This window comes from Phymastichus coffea, unplaced genomic scaffold (genome assembly GCF_024137745.1).
Source record: "Phymastichus coffea isolate CEN01 unplaced genomic scaffold, Cenicafe_Pcof_1.1 PCOF00013, whole genome shotgun sequence".
In the NCBI taxonomy this organism is placed as follows: Eukaryota; Metazoa; Arthropoda; class Insecta; order Hymenoptera; family Eulophidae; genus Phymastichus; species Phymastichus coffea.
This window is the reverse complement of record NW_026706824.1, coordinates 5072997-5094503: the sequence shown is the minus strand read 5'-3', so window position 1 is coordinate 5094503 and position 21507 is coordinate 5072997. Positions and strand designations below refer to the sequence as shown.

The window sequence follows — 21507 nt, the reverse complement described above, 5'->3', positions numbered from 1 at the left end:
ACTTTAAAAATGGGAAAGCGGTACCGTTTGTCGTGTACATCGATTTTGCAAGAGCTTTTACAGTTTTTACAGTCTCTTGGAAGCGGTGTCCAACAACTAACGGATCTAATAACGTCATAAATCGTACAGCGTTGGCTTTTTCGTCAAGTGTAGCTACGATGACTTTCTTTCGCGTTATCGAAGCTACAGACAGAAAACCGTCGATGACGTTGGTCCGGCCAAGTGGTTCGTTCGCAATCTTCACGATTTGGTGAAATATCTGAACGAGTTGTACAGAAGCCCACAGCCTATGGAAAATTTAACGTTCCAAGAGGCATTTAGCTTTCTTCGTGCTTCGCTATGTCATATATGTAATAGGCCTTTTGTCGAGAAAAAAAGACAGAAAAGTTTGCGATCATTGTCATTTTACGGGAAAGTATCGTGGAGCTGCTCACTGCACGTGTAACATTGCTTATCAAGAATCGCGAACTATACCCTTTTTTCACAATCTCAGTGGATACGATGCGCATCTACGAGGGTGGTCCGATAAGTAGTTAGCCTCACCGCCCGATGGCGCCACTCTCGCAAAAGAAATATTCTATCACGTAGTACAACCTTCTCGATGGTTACTGTCAAGATTTCAACCGGATCGGAGTTGTAGTTTGATTTTGAGAGCGTGTAAAAGCAAGTATGTCCGTTGATTTTTGAAAAATGGAAAAAGAGCAGTATCGGTCGATGATTCGATTCTTGTTTTTGTAAGGGAAATCGCGCAGCGAAATCAAAAAGCGCTTGGATGATGTGTACGGAGACTCTTCTCCTTCGATGGCGACCGTCAAAAATTGGTTTAACGAGTTTCAACGTGGTCGCACGTCAATTTTTGAAGAGCCACGTCCAGGTGCACCGAAAACGACTACCACGGAGAATAACGTGACAAAAATTCACGATCTCGTATTGGCAGATCGACGATTGAAGGTGCGCGAGATAGCTTAGATCGTAGGAATCTCAAAAGACCGCGTGGGTCATGTCTGCATGAAATTTTGGGCATGAGAAAGCTGTCGGCGCGATGGATGCCGCGTTTGCTCATTCCGGACAACAAGCGCAACCGTGAGACAACTTAAGAGCAATGTCTGACGCTGTTTAAGCGCAATCCAAAGGAGTTTCTGCGTCGTTTCGTGACAGTCGACGAAACATGGATCCACTGGTATACGCCAGAGATCAAGGTACAGTCGAAACAGTGGACTTTACCCGGTGAAAGTGCTCCGAAGAAGGCGAAGACTGCGCCATCAGCCGGAAAGGTGATGGCCACCGTTTTCTGTGATTCACAAGGTGTGATCTACATCGACTACCTGGAGAGGGGCAAAACGGTCACAGGGCTGTACTATGCCGAATTATTGGGCCGATTCGACGTCGAATTGCAGAAAAAACGGCCCCATTTGGCGAAGAAAAAAGTGCTCTTCTGCCATGACAACGCACCGGCTCACACCTCCGCCGTCGCCATGACCAAATTGGTCGAATTCGGCTACGAACTGCTGCTCCATCCACCGTATTCTCCAGATTTAGCCTCGTGCGACTTTTTTTTGTTTCCAAACTTGAAAAAGTCACTCGCCGGGCAAAAATTTGAGTCGAATGAGGAGGTAATCGCTGCCACGGAAGCCTAATTTTCAGACCACGAGGAAACGTATTTTTCAGACGGGTTAAAGAAGTTGGAGCATCGCTGGGGAAAGTGTGTCGAACTAAAAGGAGACTATGTTGAAAAATAAAACGCCACTTTTCCAAAATTTTCGTTTTTCTTTTGTAGGCTAAGTACTTATCGGACCACCCTCGTATATATCCGAGAAATCGCGAACAAATTTCCAGGTCGAGTGAGCCTCATTCTTCAAATCAAGCAAAAATACATAACTTTTACGAAGTACGTGAAAGGTACCGATATAAAGCTGCGTTTCGACGATTCGTTTCGATTTATGGCTTCTTCGTTCAACAAACTATCGTCGTACTTGGAAAAAGACAATATTCTAGAGCGAAATATTCAACAAGTTGTCGGATACACACTGCCACGGATTACCTTAACGAAGAGAAAAGGTGTATTTCCGTATAACTATGTATCATCGTTTACAAAACTCGAGACAACTCTTTTATGAAAGCAAGATTTATACAAAAGTCTGTACGATTCGGATATCAGTGTCGAGGACTACATTCACGCGGAAAATGTTTGGAGATCGTTCGATATCACCGATCTGGGCAACTATTCGGATTTGTATCTCAAGACAGACCTTCTCTTCTTTGCCGAAGTTTTTGAAAACTTCAGAGCCAAGTGTCGAACGGCGTATCATTTGGATCCGGTTCACTACAATACGACGCCCGGATTGAGTTGGGACGCCATGTTGAAGTATACGGGTGTAAGGTTGGAGCTTTTGACGGATATCGACATGCTCATGTATATCGAGCACGGCATGGAATCAGCCAGTGTTTCAATAGGTACGCCCCCGCGAACAATCCATACATGGGCGACGACGACGACAACGACAACGACAACGACTACGATCCACAGATCTTTTTAAATATTCCTGGTTCAAGAGTGGTTACCTCACTAAAAAACCAGAAAATTTTGACAATCCTGTTGCTTACAGTTTTGGAGATTCCTACAATACACATTGTGACATAGAAGGATGCAAAAATGTGGCTATTATACGTTGCGGTTGGTGCAAAAAATCATTATGTTTCGAGCACTTCTATGAAGAATATCATTATTGTAAGAAGTATGAACAATAAATCCGTCCTAATTTTTTTGATTGTTTTTAATTGGTAACTGAATGAATTATAGTAACGCATATAAAAATCAATTAAATATATATTACTTGGCAGTTTACAATTTTAGTCACAAGAAAGGAGAAAAACTCAACCAACAAAAACAATGGCAATGCTATCAACTCTCCTAATCACCGAATGGCGATGGTAATAAACCTCCCCCTAATAACCCTCCTAATATCCCCCAATAGCATTGCTTACAACCCCCCCATTAACCTCCTAATAACTCCCCCCCCAATAAGACCCTCCCCCTAATAACCCCCTAATAACCCCAGTAGTTAGCAGGGTTGATAACATTGCCATTATGTTATTCGGTGGGTTGCAAGCATTGCCATAAGGTTGCAAGGGGGCTCAGCTATGTCTTCGGGCTATTAGTGGGGGGCTAACGGCATTTTCATTGGAGGTTTTTAGGCGGTTATTAGGGGGGGTTGTAAGCATTCTGATAGTGCGGGTTAGTGCGGGAAATTGCCATGGGGATATAAGGGGAGTTTTAGAAATTGCTACTGGGTGATGGATCATTTTTCCGGACAGATTCGGAATCGGCGCAACAAAATACTTTGGAAAAACGTTGTCCCAGTTCTGGGTCTTGTTGGGTGATATAATCTTAAATTGGTACATATTTTTCGAATTCTATCCACGATAATAATTTTTCCAATTTTTTAAGCTCATTATGAACTTTTTTTCAAAAATAGGAATGGAGAAGGTAAAAATTTCGATGACATAAATTAGGGGTTGCAACCCTTGTGGTTGAAACTGCACGAGATAGTTGTGTTTGTACATTATAAATGATACGCAACGTATTTTACAGTAAATTATCAACACCACCTGTAATGTATTGGAAACAATTTTTTGGGGGTGGTTTTTCAACATAAGGGGTGGTTTTAAAAATAAAAGGTAAATTTTTTTTCTTATTTTATCCACGGTAATATTTTTACTAATTTTTTCAAGCTCATTATGAACTTTTTTTCAAAGATATGTACAAAGAAGGTAAAAATTTCGATGACAGAAATTAGGGGTTGCAACCCTTGTGGTCGAAACTGCACGAGATAGTTGTGTTTGTACAGTATAAATGATGCTTAACGTATTTTACACTAAATTATCAACACCACCTGTAATGTATTGAAAACAATTTTTTAGGGGTGGTTTTTCAACTTTAAGGTGGTAGTTTCAAAAAAAACCTTGACTTGATTAACTTTATTTTTGTATTTTATGTAGGGTAATATTTTTTCCAATTTTTTTCGGGTTCTTTTAATTTTTTTCATAAAAATAGCCATGAAATAGATAGTATTTTAAATAAAAAAAATAAGGGTTGCATCCCTTGTCGTCGGAATTGCATGTGCTAGTTTGCTTTTCACATGAGAAGTGATATGAAATTTGTTTGGTTGCAAAATATCAATTAGATGCTGAGATACATTGGAAAATCTATTTTTGAGGGTGAACTTTGAGGGTTGTTTTCACCCCCTCAAAGTGTTTTTCCGCCGATAAAAAAAAATACGTATGTCTTATTTTTTGATGAACTATAACATATCAAAAATTATTGAAATCGGTGAGGTCGGGTTGGGGGGGTTTCCTTGTTAGTAGAATTCCTAACACACAACTCGATGCCTAATATCGACGTACATTATAATAAATTTTACGTCGCAAATCAAATTATCGACATACCTGTTGGGAACTACGAGATCGACGACATTGATAAATTTCTTCGCAAAGCTATGCAGCCTCTCCGCACTGATAATAATAATATAATATTATGTTTAAAACAAAACAACACCTTGCTTTGTGCAATCAAGTGTTCCGCATCTATCGATTTTCGTCCGCAGAATTCTATCGGACGATTGTTGGGTTTTTCACAACGTACGAGGTGTGATCAAAAAGTAAGGTGAATTTTTATTTTTCTCAAAAAATATTTATTTATTCATCAATTTTTATTTTATCTCCTTCAAAGTAATCCCCCTCGGATATAATGCACTTGTGCCAACGCTTTTTCCAATCCTCAAAGCATTTCAAAAAATCATTTTTTGTGATCTTGTTTAGTTCATCCTTCGATGCCGTCTTTATCTCCTCAATCGTGGCAAAACGTCGTCCTTTCATGGGCCTCTTCAGTTTTGGGAACAAGAAGAAGTCACAGGGGGCCAGATCTGGGGAATACGGTGCCTGTGGCATCGTTACTGTGTTGGTTTTAGCCAAAAATTCGCGCACAAGCAACGATGTGTGAGCAGGCGCGTTATCATGGTGCAAAAGCCAATTTTTATTTTTCCACAAATTCGGACGTTTCTGGCGGATTGCTTCGCGCAAATTGCGCATAACTTGCAGGTAATATTCCTTATTTACTGTTCTACCCTGTGGCAAGAACTCATGATGCACCACGCCCCTGCAGTCAAAGAAAACTGTAAGCAAAACCTTTACATTTGATCGAACTTGGCGTGCTTTTTTTGGTCTTGGTGATCCAGAATGCCTCCACTGGGACGATTGAGTCTTAGTCTCGACGTCATAACCGTATACCCATGTTTCGTCACCTGTTATAACCCTGTTGAGTAAATCTGGATCATCGTTGACGTCATTCAGTAGCTCTTGGGCGATGCTCATGCGACGTTTCTTTTGGTCGAAATTGAGCAATTTCGGAACAAACTTCGCTGACACACGTCTCATGTCTAAAACACTCGTCAACATTGATTGGCATGAACCAAATGAGATGCCAATATCATCAGTAATTTCTCTAATGGTAATTCGACGATTTCCCAACACTATTTTCTTCACTTCTTCAACATTCTTATCAGTTGTTGATGTGCTGGGGCGTCCAGAACGAGGTTCGTCGTCGGTGTCTTCTCGGCCTTCTTGGAAGAGTTTATACCACTTGTAAACATTTTTTTGGCTTAAAGTAGACTCACCGTATGCCACTTTCAGCATTTCAAGTGTTTTGGAACATTTGATTCCATTTTTCACACAAAATTTAATGCAAACTCTTTGATCCATGTTTTTAGCCTGGATATAAAATTATTGAAATTGAAGAGTGGTAGGGGCTATATAAGCATTGAAAAATGCAAACCCACCATAAGTCGTCGACTGAAATTGAAAACGTCAACACGACGAACTCGAGTGATCAATCGTCATCGGAAAGCGAAAGCTTTAACACGTCAAAGCATAAAGTTCCTAAAAAGTCTTGCGTTAAGAGTAGTTCCTGGTGGAAAATAAATTGCCTAATTTTTTTTTGCTGCTGCTTTCAAGGAAACAACAGAGAACATTCTAGAAATACAATCACTTGTCGTCTTCGATGAATCTTTGGTTCATTACGAGATCTACGTTTATCAACCTTACACCAGTTCATCGTTCAAAAATAGTGACGAGATTCGTATATCAATTCTACATCAAGACTTGTGCCTTTTACCATCTCACAGCTCGTTACACATTTGTGGACGATTACGTAGCAAGAATAACACTTTGTTAACGAATATTAATTTTGTTAATAATGCCATTTCTCACATGTTTGAAGAAATTAGGTATGAGCTGAACACTATAGAAAAAGATAAATGTAATAACGTTGGTCTCACAACCGTTATGAAGAACTGGTTATCTCTCACTCCAAGTGAATCATTTATTACCGAAAATGCCGGATGGATAAATACCTTAGAACAAGAGGACCGTAAAATAACTAATGCGAATGGCGACTTTGACATTTTTATTCCTCTAAACTTCAAACTTGGATTCGCTGAGGACTATCGCAAAGTGCTAGTGAATATGAAACATGAATTGATTCTCATAAAATTGAGTACCGATTTAAATGCAGTTTATCAAACGACGAAGACTGTGGCCGACGTTCAAGAATTCAAGATTGAAGTAATACGTCTCGAATGGATTATGTCCTAAGTGACTACATCGAATGCAAAGAAAATACGTCTACTCATCTTTCTAAAAAGCGAATGAAGTATTTCAATTAGTTTTCGTAGTTGGGAACTGTACGAATATGCAACGTTGCCTGCAAACACATATCACGTCTGGACAGTTAAAACGACAAATCAGTTGGAGAAACCACGTTACGTCATCTTAGCCTTCCAAATCAAACGAAAAAATGAACTAAACTCTAACGCTAGTATATTTGATTATTGTAACATCAGAAATGTAAAACTGTACCTCAACTCTCAGTACTATCCATAAGGTAATCTCAACATTGATTTCAGTGAAAACCAGTACGCAATATTGTACGATATGTATGCCAATTTTCAAAACGTATACTACGGTAAGGATGCCGAACCGATACGCAAAAAACTGGAATATAAAAATTACATGCCACTTATAGTGATTGCCTCTTCGAAACAAAACGAATAATTAAATACTGTTTCAGTAGAGGTGCGGTTGGAGTTCGAAACAAGAGAAAATATTTTCGAAGGAACTACAGCGTATTGTCTTATTCTACACGATCGCATCGTTCAGTATAATCCGATAAATGGAGATGTAAAGAAACTTATTTAGGAGAGGGGGGTAGGGTATTAAAGAATTGACTCTTTCCTTAAGCAGCTCAGTAGTAGCTTTCTATCGCAATGAAGATCGTAGTGGATATGCAAGGCTTCATGATGCCTAGCAAATCTTTTGCTGTAAAAGAGTTAGCGATACTTTCACATAACTACCACGAAAAATCACTTGTACCGCTTGTTCAAACCTCCCTTTCCATGACAAAGACTAACGGAGAAATATAAGCGAGAAAATCTCTGGTTAGAACTCTACTATCATGGATTAACATGGAACTCTGGCGATTAGAAATACGAAGAGCATAAATTCATCATCACAGATATACTCAAAGATGCCACAAAAACTTTCGTTTCCGGAGATTTGAAAAAAGAGTGGTTAGAACGATATTGCCTCAAAGTTTTCGATTTGAATGATTAGGGCTATTCACCTTTCGAAAGATTAAAATCAGTTACCGTGTTCCCTAATCATAACGGCAAATACGTAACGATATGTACACATCAAAACGTTAAATTAATGAAAAAGTTTTACATCGATGGCTGTTGTATGGATTGGGAAGAGAGCGATGAAGTCATTGAAGGATTTCTATAGTGATTTTCTTTTTTAAGTTAATAATTTGTAGAAAAACATGTATATTTTAAGAACATGTAGAATAAGATGTATTTTTTTATCAATAAAGAAAGAAAGTAAGCACGATTTTGTGTTGCATTTTTTTCATCTTTGTCTTCACAGGTACTCGCAATTTATTTTCTATTAAACCATCTTCGGTAGATGAGTCACGCACGCACACACACACATACACACACACACGCGCGCGCACGCGCATTGAACAGCAAAAAAATTATTCGTTATATACCAATTATAATAAATATTTATGTATAATATTTATTATAATAAGTATATTTATTAAATTTATTATCATTTGTATGTATTAGCGCTTGGGCCCGCCCCACCCCGACATATCAATCGTGTAGCTAGTATACACAATACGAATTGCCCGTAGTACCAGTGGCAGTAGCTCGGCCTGCGGATCCGGAGGACGCTTTTTTCCGATAAATCTAAAAATTTAACACACACACAAACACACAATAAAAAATCAAAACGCGTAACACAGAACGCGCACATCGAGAACACATTAGATACGTAGGAGAGAAGGGGGAAGTGCATAGATGTTAGAGCACCAGTAGGAGAGGAGGGGGAGTTCGTAGAACGCACAGGTAGTACAGTAGAGCAGGGGGAGGGGGGAGAAAGCATGATATCAGAACAGATCAACTCAGTAGGATAGGGAGTAGTGCGTAAAACGCACCGGTATAACTCAGTAGGATGGGGGGAAGAGGGTCGACAATGCACGGGCCGCTTAGTAAGCGGGAGGTGAGTTAAGTTGCCAGCGCTGAGCTGAAGATGCACACACCTCAACTCAGACACTTCAACTCACAAGGAAAGGTACCCAACCCGAACTCACTGATTTTGATAATTTTTATACATATTGTAGAACATAAAAAAGTAAGAGATACATATTTTTTTTATTGGATAATTTTCATTTTTAAGGGGTAAATACATCCCCTAAAGTTAACCCCCAAAAAGCGTTTTTATATCTCGGCTGAAAATTAATAGTTTTTAGTGAAATAAATTGGAGGTTATTTCTTACAAAAGGAGAAAGTATTTCATGATGATTTGAAGATTAAGGGTAGCCTCCCCTATTTTTTAGGGGTAGAAAACATATTTTTTTGGTATAATTTTATAATAAAAAGGTTTAAACCGACTAAAAAACATTGGAGAAAATGATTAAACATCCATAATAACAAAATTTAGTTAAAGTCTTTCGGTGTTTTAATAAATATTACCCCTAAGGGGGGTAAGCGACCCCTAACAAAATAACTGTAAATATGTAATTCAATACATAATATTTCGTAGGAAGTTTGTATACAGAGGTTTTCGTAGTCTCTAATTACAAATCTGTTATCAAATTTTGAAAATTTAAAATGACGTAACGAATATGGCGGACGGAAATATAGAAAAAAAATTTTAACTTTCATAAAAACTTGTTTATAAATGTGTGATCTTTGTAGTCTGTACATGTGAACTAAAGAGCCTTAAACCCTAAACCCCTAAACAATAAATATGCTAGATGCCTGTGCTTTTTAACCAAACCACCTCAAATACCTAAATTTGTAAACAATAAAATTCCGTGTGTGAAGCAGTTAGTAGTATTGCAATGTATGTTCTAGCACACCTGCGGGGGGTCCGTAACCCTTTTGTCCCCCCTGGCTTAAACCTTCCATGTTAATAATAATTGTTATTGTTAACAATGATTATTAACAATATTCGTTGGGGGATCCCTGGCTTAACCCTTTGATTCCCTGGCCTAACCCTTGTTAATTATTATTAATGTTAATAATTGCTTATAATTTTTTGAGGAAGGTTTCTAGGGCTCCTAGTCCCTAGGGATCCTATACCTAGTGCTTTCTGCCTAATTTAATTTAAATGTATTTTTAATAAAGTTATAAATATATTATTGACAATTTACTTGCTACATTGAAAATCAATGATATGAAAATGAAACGAATAGAAAATAGCGACGATTGAAAAAAATGAAGAGACAGATCCGAGAATCGAACCGGAGTCCTCTGGGTTGGCAGGCTGGCGCTCTACCACTAGAGACAATGCCACATATACCTTAGAGGATGAATATTGTGTATATTAGCTACACGCGCATACATTTGGTATAGGGCCCGAGCGTGCGGAGGAGGGGGGAGCGCATGCTGTCTATAGTTCTAACTTGATGATGCGTGCTCTCTCTCTCCCTCTCTCTAGCTCTGACTCAGCGTAGACCACAGTGCGTGGAGGAGAAGGGGAGCGCATTCTGTCTATAGTTCTAGCCTGATGGGGATCCACTACTATAGCAGTAGTGAACAAATACACGGGGGGGGGGATTTGCCGAGAGACTTGCGCACGCAAATACAGTTGACAAGGTAAACGGATGGAGAGAGAGAGAAAACCGCGATCGCCGCGAACTAACCGCTCGCACGCAATAAATAAACTCTTCACGCACGCTGCGCGGGATCGCACGCTAACAACGAAATAGGGGATGGTGCACCTACCGCGAGACTGATGGGGATACGGTGGCCAACCGTATCCGATGCACGAGTCGCTAATTAGCTGCTCCGCCGCTCGCTGCACTGCCCCTGTTATTGCTGTTGCTGTTGGTGCTGCTGCTGTGGTTGTTGCTGCTGAGACGACTCCAACCGCGCACGTTTCCCAGTGCGCGCACCACTCGCTCACTTTCGCCGATTATCTGCTGCACCCTCTGCTCTCGCTCGCAAAACAACAAAAACAATGTCTGTACCACACTCACTAATCCGGATGCTACCTGACTGAAGGACACAGTCGTACTGCCTACTGAACTCTCCCCTCCCGGTCATTGCCCCTACGCGCCCTCTCTCTCTCTCGAACCGATCGCGGCTATTCCGCTCAGCCGCTTGTTAACCTACGCGAGTCGAACGATTTTCGGTAATCGTTGCACTATATATGCCATAGGAAATCGTTTCGTCGCAGAACGTGATTACAAGGCTAAACATCCATAGTACGGGTCACGTTCAATAACTTCAAATCCAAGAGCCATTTCTATTTTAGTAATGCAAACAGTAAATTTTACACAAATACTATTGGTGAACTTACACAATGGCGAGAGAAATAAACTACTTAATTCAATAGATTTTGCAATAATTAAACGACTATGATTTAAACATCTAATATCTAAATCATTCCTCAAACTAACCTCAAATTTCTTCCTAATTATTATAAACTATTATTCAATAATTAAAATTAAAATTAAATATATTCCTCTTTATAATAAAAAAAGCATTCTGTGATACCTACAGAGTAGTACTAAATGATGAATTAATATGTAAAATACTGTTTAAAACTCGACAAAACATAAATACTGTTATAGAAAATCTAAACAATAACACTCACATAGCTTTTAATATTCCGACCCTAAAATTCTCAACAATAGAAAAATCTAATATATTTATCTCTAAAACAGTATTAGACTAATTTAAACAAAAAAGAAATTTAAGGATAATATGGCAACAAAATATGAGAACGAACTGATAAAACAAAGGATAATCGTATTATAAAAGAACTTAAAAAAATTATTATCGATGAAAATAATACAGGAATAAATAACTACCTAGAAAATCTGACTGCTACCGAGGCATCTGAATATTCACTTTGGAAAGCAACAAAAAAATCTAGAGTCTCAAAAATTTTCACTTCCCATCCTAAAAAACGACAAGTTATCGGGAAAAACGAACATCGATAAAACTAATACATTTGCTAAACACCTCGAAAGCGTATTTACCCCGAGACAATTTATCATAATAAAAAAAGAAGATTTCACGATATTAAATAGCAGACACACTAACAATGGTAAAAAGTACTCATTCAACAACATTAAAATAAATGAAATAATAAACATTATCATGAAACTAAAAATAAAAAAGAGCCCAGGACACGATAATATTGATGAAAAACTACGTAATTAACTGCCTATAAAAGCGAAAAAATTTATTATTATAGTAACAAATGCAATATTTCGACTATCCTATTTTGTTGTTGGATGGAAGGAGGAAACAATTATATTTATCCCAAAACCAGGTAAACCATCCGAGCTTCTTTCGTGATATACGTAGACTTATCAGCCTACTTCCTACAATTTCCAAAGTATGTGATAAAATAATATATAATCAGAACAAAATATAATAACCACGCGACAATAGAACAAATTAATAGTCATCACTAAAATCAAAAATACTTTCGAAAAAAAGCAAATATTGTAATGCCGTATTTCTTGATGTAGCTCAAGCTTTTGATAAAGTCTATCACGAAGGCCTATTGTATAAACTTGATAAAACCTTCCTAAATCTAACAATTTGTATCTACTCTTAGAATCTTACTTAAATCAAAGAACTTTTAAGATAAAAATTAATAATGATACTCTAAAACTTTGCCTAATAAAAGCTAGTATTTCTGAAGATAGTGTTATTGGCCCTATAATATATTAAATCTACACACATGATCTTTCAACCATGAAAAACATTAATTTCGCTACTTATGCAGATAATATAGCTTTATTAATAACTCACTTATATGCAGCAATCACCTCTAATAATATGCAGGAATATATAAACAAAGCCAGACTTTGGTTTAACAAATGGGGAATAAAAATCAATTCAAGTAACTTACACCTTCAAAATGAAACTTATCCTTCAGCACATATAAACGATCAACTAATACCTCAAGCAGACAAAGCCAAATACCTTGGAATCCGTCTGGATTATCGCCTAACGTGGGTAGATCGTATATGGAGCAAATAACTTAATCTACAACTCAGAAAATACTACTGGCTATAAGGTATAATATCTAAATTGTCAATTGTAAATTAACTATTAATATACAAGAGCATACTTAAACTAGTAAAAACATATGGTTTTCAAATTTGGGGTAGAGTAATAAAATGATACATTGATACCATTGCAAGATTCCAAAATAAAGTTTTAGGATCTATCATAAATGCACCATGGTTTGTTATAAATAAAATAATCAGAAAGAAAATCCTTAAAGATGATAAGTCGGATTGTGAAAGGAGAGATGGAAATTACTTGTTAAAGGTATACTGCACAACTAACAAAACATTCTAAGTAGATACCGAAGAAATTAATCCATACAACACATAGAATATCAAGATTTAAGAAATATAAATTACCATTCATACATGTACAATGTAGTTCTGTAAAATAAAAGAATTAGTACGAAATGGTGAAGTACTTTCTGTCATGTAGTTTTTGTAATAAAAATAGTATTATTATAATATCATTTTATTATTGTCGACAGACGGATTGGAAATAAAATTGGGCAGAAAAAAAAATAAATGAGAAAAAAATATGTAAAAGTACGAATAATAAACAAAGTATTAAATAAAATAATCTTTATATGGAATAGACAAATGTCCTCAACCGGATTTATATGTAATTGACTCGATTTGACTTTCTAAATGTTCAAAGTTGTTTGCTATACGTTTGAAAACAAATAGAATGTCATCTTACATTTTTGCATTATCTATCTCTTAAAGCTTTATTTAAGCAATGTTATCATTTGCATGATTTTGCGCATTAGCTTATGCGTACTCTAATTGATGAATATACTTGCTTTACTCGTTTACCATTTTTATTAATTCGTAATATATCATCGATCGCTTCGTGTTTAAATAATAATCACTTTACGCTTTGAGTTATGAATTCAGCGGTCATAAGACTCAGTAAATATCGTAACCGTTTATTTAACATTTATTTACTTTTAAATTCATAATTACTAAAGACAAAAACTCTTTCTCTCAGCTATTATTATTTATAAAAATTAAATATGCATAACAAATTTACAAACTAATAATAATCTACATATAAATTTTTTTTCGTTAACTTTATAGACATTTTGTTTTTCTATAAATCGTAATTAAAACTCCAATTATGACATACATATTTACTAACATATACGTCCAGTTCTTTTGAATCCTACACGGTCCACTAATTTATAAAAAATATAAATAAAAAAAATTATCACATCATCGGTTTTCCCGTTTATTTTGCGGACAGTTTTGCCATAACAATGCGGAAATGACCTTAATAGTGATCATTGGATTGGAATATATTAATTATTTTGGAAAGCGTTCTTTCATGATATCGAGACAACATACCACAACTGAGCGATAATTCATCTCTAGCTTCAAGGCTGGTACTAAGCAAAATAAAGAAAAATTGGATCGTTTTTACTGCTTTATATTCGAACAATAAAGTTAAAGTAATCTGAGTAGGTAGGAAACCAAGTCAAGAGTACCACGTCAAGCTAGCATGATTCACGAAAATACCTTGGTTCATTAAGGTAAGACCACTACTGTCAAGGGGATACCGCGGTGTATTAACACTTATTTTCTAGCAATCGAAATTCTAATCACACGCTTCTCTCCCCATCCTTATCTGTATTATATGTGTGTATATATATATGTGTGTTACATATGTACAAAGTTTTTATTTCAAGTGATTAAAATGTTTTTTCAGATTGGAGTAAGCTAGATTGGAATTTTTTAAAAATTGACAGTGTTCATACTTCTTGCGTGTCCAACCTAAAAACTTAGTAGCTGCAGAGTTTTACTTTTCAAAGGAGATTTACAGAGTTCGCTATCTTGAATGCAGAATTGAGATTTATCATTTAGAAGTAGGATATGATCCAAAGCATCAGCGACGGCCGCTGTGGTTTGATTCGCAATGTTTTCTGTGGCAATATTCTGGTCGGAGTTGATCCAAGTACTATACCTCAGACACGAAGCTTCAACATCTGTGGTCGATTTTCAAGTACACCAACTTTCACGACAGTAATCGACCTAACAAAATTAATCTTATTAAAAAAATTTTCAAAAAATAGTGATCTCGTATATTTATCGAACAACTTGAGAATTTCCAAGCACCAAGACTGTAAGTTTCATATAGAAACTACTGGACAATATTTCTTATGACAACATAATGTATATGCAGTTTTATGCAGTTTATGTTGCAGTTTATGCAGTTATTAATTATATACAGTTTTCGGTATGTTTTATAACTTTCTTTTAATTTTAGAATAACAAAAGTTTGTCATTATTAACAATTTCCTAAATTGTATAAAGTATCATAATATCGTGAAATTCGTTTTTTTTTAGAAAACAATAAAATTTTAAATTATGAGTTACAGCAAATATACAGAATATAATAATAATAATTAATATAAATATCGGTGTTGACTTAAAGATGAAAATTGTAATATAACTATCGCTACATGAGACCCAAAACATTCCTACAATTAGAAAATAAATTTTTGTCAATTCGTTCGGAGCATTATGGATTATAGGTTATACATTAATAATATTCTTCAAAAAAATGTTCTAAGTATCAAGTTTTTTTTTACCATGAACATTAGGTAATTGCAACATTTTTAGGATTCTCTATTTCACAATGTGTCTAGCAGGAGTTTCGAAAGTTAAAACTTGCAGGGTCTTCGAAATCGCCGGATCGATTCACGAGATATCCACTTTTATACCAAATATTTTAATAGATTGTAATATCATGGAGATAAAAATTTATTATGAACCAAAAACTGTAATTTAATTATAATATTTTTCAAATGTAAATTTATGTCTTCGTCTGAGAGCATAACATTATCTGAAAATTGTTTAAGATGAGTTTTTCCACGTATGGATCTCATATAGGTCTAATTCTTGAATATTTCCAGTCGTTTCTACAGATATTATTTTTAGATATATTGTTTTATTTCGTGACATAAATTCTTGTACTGAAGCTGGACAATGACCGCTCAACGAATCAATGAATAGAATGCTATAGGTTCTACGAGAGGAAACTACGTTTTGAAGAGTTCTTTAAGTTTTAATTTTATTTTAGCCGAAAACTGCCGTTCAAAGAAAAAATTTTCTTTACTCAGCTGTACGCAATTTTTCATCCTAATTTACGAGCTAAGTGTGTGGCCTGTTTTTTTTTCCTTTTTTTTTCGAGCTGCCGTTACACCCCCACACTTAAACGGTTGCTTAAAGAGTGAAACGAGGAATAGCAATCTAAACTTAAGATATGGTTCTAAAGATCGTGTCATACAGAATTATATACATGAAGAGAACGAAATTAAAGATATATATGTAAAAAAAAAAGAACTCTTGCCTTCAACATGAAAGAAACCCAAATTATGGCTTGAGAGACGTGGATTGAGTTGGTGAAGTAGGATTATTTTGCTTATTCTCAGTTTCTTCATTTTCTGTAGGATGCAAAGATGGATATAGATAATCTTTTTTTGGCGCTGAAGCGTTATTCTGTGCTGGTTCCGTGATATTTTCTGTCAGTGTAACTTTAGGTGCTAAGTATATCAAAAGTGTAGTTAAGCTGTTCCATATGGCGCCGATTAAATGGAAAGACCATCCATAAATGCTGTGGAGAGTTAGTCCATTTATGAAAACCTGTATTAGTTTCTTGATGGTTTGTATAATTAGCAAGATTGCAAATATTCCGGCGCTGAATGTTACGAAAGTCATAAATTTAGTCCACATTTTGTTCCAGGTATTGATCACTAACTTTTCCATCACATTTTCATTCAAGAGTCCTCCAATTATTCCTTCATGATCTTTGATGGCATGTCCACGAATTACTCGAACTACGTCATTTACTGTTGTGGGTCGTTCCATAGGAAACATGATACGGTTTGTCAGATCTTGTAAATCTTTTTCCGTGTATATTCCACTTGTGGCAAGTGCGGAGATATTCTGATATTTCCACATTAATCCAGAGAAAGGTTTGAGAGTGGTAGGTGCTTTCGCCTCTACTGCTCTAGGCAAAAACTTATACCAATCTTCATTCAAATAAAAAAATGTGGGTAACAAAACGTTGCAATCAACTATTTTTCAAAATGTGAGTTTTCGGAGATAAGAATTTTGTATGATTGTTATGGATTACTTTCAATTCAGCATAACACTCTTCACTTTGCGAGACTTTCACATCAATTGGTATGCATTTAACTATATGTACTACATCACATGCCGTCACGGCCATATATCCAGGTCCCTTCATGAGATTATAAGCCAATTGATCAGGAGATTGCGTGGCAATAGCAAGTACATTTTTCAAAATATCTCTTTCTTGACTACAACGTTGTACAACAACATCCCTATACAAATTTGTTATTTGTAACTTAATATAACCCTCCATAAATACAAACTTTAACTTTATATACGCAAATATATTTAAATTACTAAAAGAAATTTTCTTTCTGGGAAATAACATATCGTTCTTAACCTTATGTATGAATAATTTTGGAAATTCGGTATCACTAATCTCATAACCGCATGAATATCGCTTAGACTTAGTTATTAATGCAAAAGTGATATCTTGCGTAGCTAAAGAGAACAGAGTTTGTCCAGTTTCATTTGTAACTTCATTAGCTATACCGTTATATAACACATTATATGGATTAATAGAACAAAGGTCGCATGGTGTCCTTTCCCAAAACGTACTAATATCCTACTTCCGAATCGATACATTGCTCATTCCCTAATTTACATCTAACACCACTACGCAAAATTATTTGATCGTTATTTAAATCAACGGAAGCGGTATATTCTTGAATAGTTATTTTGATCTTGACTTTAACTAACACGTTACTCCAACTTCCGTAAAGATCGGAGTAACTACCGGAGCTACACTTCCCATTTTGATTTACAGTATCGGCAAGAATTGCTGGTCTAGTCGTAGTTTGATTAATCTTTATGTCGCGAAATATATGTACATTATCGAAATACAAAGTACCGCTTTTATATAAATCATAACAACTTTGTCGATTTACATCCATTAAGTATTCCATCGCACCATTTTCTATAATTGAATTGTGTGAGTGCATTCCACAATAATAAACCGTTCTATCTATTTGAATTATACATTGAATTGCGTGTGTGTCGTCAAAGTTATTTAATTGTAACAATTGAATATGTTGTCTTGTTATGTTAATATTGGTGGAAGGCACTTCACACTCTTCTACATCTAATAAGGATACAGTTGTTATGTTAAGCGATCTTTCTCCACAGTCGTATCCTATAATGGCCGTCACTGGAATAGTTATTGTAAGGGATAGCAGTAAGAAAAAAAATGAATACATCATATTGTCTGTAATCATAAAAGTATTTTATTATATGTTCCTTCTTTTTATTATTCACGTTTGATTAATATGCGAAACCCGTAGTCTATTCGCGTATAAAACTTTACTACCCTTTTTCATTTTTATTTTGATATTATTTCTCAGTAATATGGCTATAATTTTAAAAGGACCCGAATAATGATCATCAAATTTCCCGGGGTTGGGTGCAGATTTTAAAAATACGTAATCACCTAACTTAAAATTAACTGGATTTATATGTTGATCGTAATATTTCTTTGATTTGAATTTGGAAGCGACTAAGTTTTCGTATGCCAATTTTTGAATTCCTGTGAGTCGCGTTACTAAGTCAGTTATATATATCCCTTATAAGTCGGCACCATATCTGCTTCACGCAAGGGGTTACTAAATGACAATCGGGCTAATCGACCGAAAACAACTTCGAATGGGGTATGTTTAGTGCTTTCTTGAACGCAGGTGTTATAATTGAACATGGCTAAGTCGAGCCATTCGTCCCAATTGTTGTCTATTTCTGTATATTGATTTAATTACTCAGCAAGAGCATGATGAGATCTCTTTAAAGAACCATTAACCATTAAGCTGCGGTCAAAAGGCGGTGGTCCTCAATTTCTTAATCTTGAAATGTTTAGCAATTCTGGTCATCAATGAACTCAAGAAGTTCTTTCTTTTGTCTGTAAGTACGGCTTTGGGACAACCGAAGACGCAAATGAATTTTTTAATAAAAGCATCAGCTATAGTGGATGATAGCGTATCTGCTAACGAGATAGCTAAACAAAACTTGATTAACTGATCTTGTAGAGTTAAGACTTACTCGTATCCTTTGGAGGTTTTCTTGAGTGGGCCAACAATGTCCATAGCTATCTTATCAAATGCAGTTGCGGAGGTATCAGTAATTATCATTGGTTGTTTCGTTTGTAGGCGAGTGAGTTTCTTTAGCTGTCACTCTAGACACTGCTGTATTCACCGTTGAATATCATCTTTCAGATTTTCCCAGTAATAGTTTTATCTAATACGGTGGAAAGTTTTGGAAACGCCGCGATGTCCTCCAATAGGAGATTTATGAAGCTCGTAAAATATTGTATCACGTTGTTCCAAAGGTACATATCTTAAAGTATCTTTACAAATTATTACTTTAATACTAGAATTCTTAAATACTTTATTAATTATGTAATTTATTTCCATCCACTCTAAATTTTCTATACATTTTTAGCTATACAAACTCCGGCTTGATTGAAATTAAGTAATAAGTTTCTTAGGATTAATAAAGTCGAATAAATTTGATCTTTAACATAGCTTATCGATTCGGAGGTTTCACCTCGAATGCAAAATCCAAATTGAGAATACTTCTTATTTTTCTTTTCTCTCGTAACTTCTTCTAAACTAACTAATTACTTACTGATTATCTTATTATTGTCTATAAGCTTGCGAGCACCTTCATCGCAAGTTTCACCTGTAGTACTTATAAAATAAGCTACATTATTTTTTTGTATATGGAGAGATTCTTTAATCTTTACAATATTTTCGCTAATCTTATCAAAATTACTTGATTCATCGGAATCGCTAATTTCGGAATAATTCTCAAGCTTATTATCCTCAAAAATAGGGAATTTTTGATCAATAGGTATCTCGGGTGCTGCTTTTGTTTTTCCTTGTAATTTGTCTTCACCTTCATCAAGATCACCTTTTTCATAATCAGGTAATTCTTTTCGAGTTCTCTTTGGGTATCTTCTGGGAATGATTACACTTTCATCGTTGTGAAACGATTCTTTTGTCACAGGATCAAGGTTAGAAGTTAACTTTAAGACTTGATTCGAAGGGACTTTTTTACGTCTACTATGTGATCCCTTGATTTCGTTATTTCGAGGCGGTGGTTCAGGCTGGAGATTTGGTTTATTGAGTGATTCTAGTTGTTTATTTAATTTACTCTGTCTCCTAGTAGTAACGTTTACATCAAAAATCGTATTATCTTGGCTCGCTAGTTCATGCGACATTGTTGTTTCTATCGAATTTCTCGATAAGGCATCCGCTGTTGCATTAGCGGTTCCTGGCCGATAAGTGATTTGGTAATCGTATTCAGATATTTTAAATCTCCACTTAAGTATCCTAGTGTTAAGATCGGCGGTTTTAAACCACACTAAGGACTGATGGTCGGTAATAATAATTATTGGTCTACCGTAAACATAAGACTTGAAAGCATTAACTCTTTATACCACTGCTAAGGCTTCTTTTTCATAGACTTCATAATTCAATTCTGGCCCACGCAAAACTCGTGAAAAGTATGCGATGGGTCGATCAGTGCCAATTGGTCCTTGCGAGAGGATCCCTGCAATGTCAAAACCGGAAGCATCAGTTCTGATATTATATCCTCTAGACAAATCCGGGAATTGTAGAAGAGGAGCATTACAACGTAACTCTTTTAATTCGCAAAATGCCTTTTCAGTCTTTTCGTTCCATTCAAATGGGACATCTTTACTTAAAAGTTTCGTGAGTGGTTAAGATATTTTGGCGAAGTTTTTGATGAATTGTCTATAATATCCAGCGAATATTTTTAATGTTTCTTGGCTTGGGAAACACTTTAACGACTTTCTTTGGGTAAACTTCCAGATCTTCTGCACTAATAACATGTCCTAAATATGTAACCTTATGTCTAAGAAACTTACATTTAGTAACCTGTAATTTTAATCCTGCTTTTCTTAATCCGTCTGCTAATAATGGTGGTTTTACGGGGCCTGCCCCTTCCCTTTGGTTCCTCGCCATCCGGGTTATTGCTAACCAACGCCTGGGGCTCAATCACGGGGTTCTTGCGCGGTCTACCGCAGCCTCGCTTGGCCGGCGCCTCGGTCAGCGTCTTTGAAGCCACTACGGACTCATCGCACACATTCGGGGGGGCTGCTGTCGCGGTGCGCTCACATGGAGGATCCCCGCTGGGACCCTCGACCTTCATGGGCGGGTCGCCTACGCCCTCCTCTTTATCCAGCGGTGTTGAGTCCCCTCGTTCCGGCTCCTCATCGTCTTGGTCCGAGAATGGGCCGAATTAGGGTTTGAGGTCCTTGACGTGGATCAGCTCGGACAATACCTCCTGCTGGTTACCGAGGAGGTAGGTATTGGTCCCACATACTTCCTCAATGATATACGGGCCAGCATACTTCGGCGCCAACTTCGCCGACACTTCCTGAGCCGCGGAAGACAGGATACGGTTCCGTTTCCACACCCAGTCCCCAACCCTAAAGTCGGCCTGACGTCTCCTCTTGTTGTAATAGGCCGCCTGACATCTGCCTCCTTCCTGGACTTGGAGCCAGCGCGTTCCCATAAGTTGGGCAACAGGCGCATATGCTCACCCCATTCGGTTAATTCTTGGCCATCAGAAGCTTCTCGGGCTAGCTGATCCTGGGCCCTTCTAAAGGTCGAGGGAGGAGTGGGTTGTCTTCCGAAAACGAGCATAGCCGGGCTATAGCCTGTCGCGCTATGAGTTGCCGAGTTCAACGCGAAGTTGAACTCTGGCAG

At 36.6% G+C, this 21507-nt stretch overlaps 1 protein-coding gene across 14 annotated transcripts in view; it reads left to right on the top strand.

Moving 5' to 3' along the window:
• The window catches only part of LOC131673140 (dopamine receptor 2-like), a 923047-nt gene that overhangs the window by 485758 nt on the left and 415782 nt on the right, over nt 1-21507 (top strand). For 12 of the 14 annotated variants that reach the window (XM_058950948.1, XM_058950958.1, XM_058950902.1 and 9 more), the window contains one exon: nt 14361-14888. The gene's annotated coding sequence lies outside the window, so the exon portion shown is untranslated. Of the gene's footprint in view, nt 1-14340; nt 14889-21507 lie in introns of all 14 variants that reach the window. The other 2 variants (XM_058950976.1, XM_058950967.1) reach the window with 2 other exon arrangements.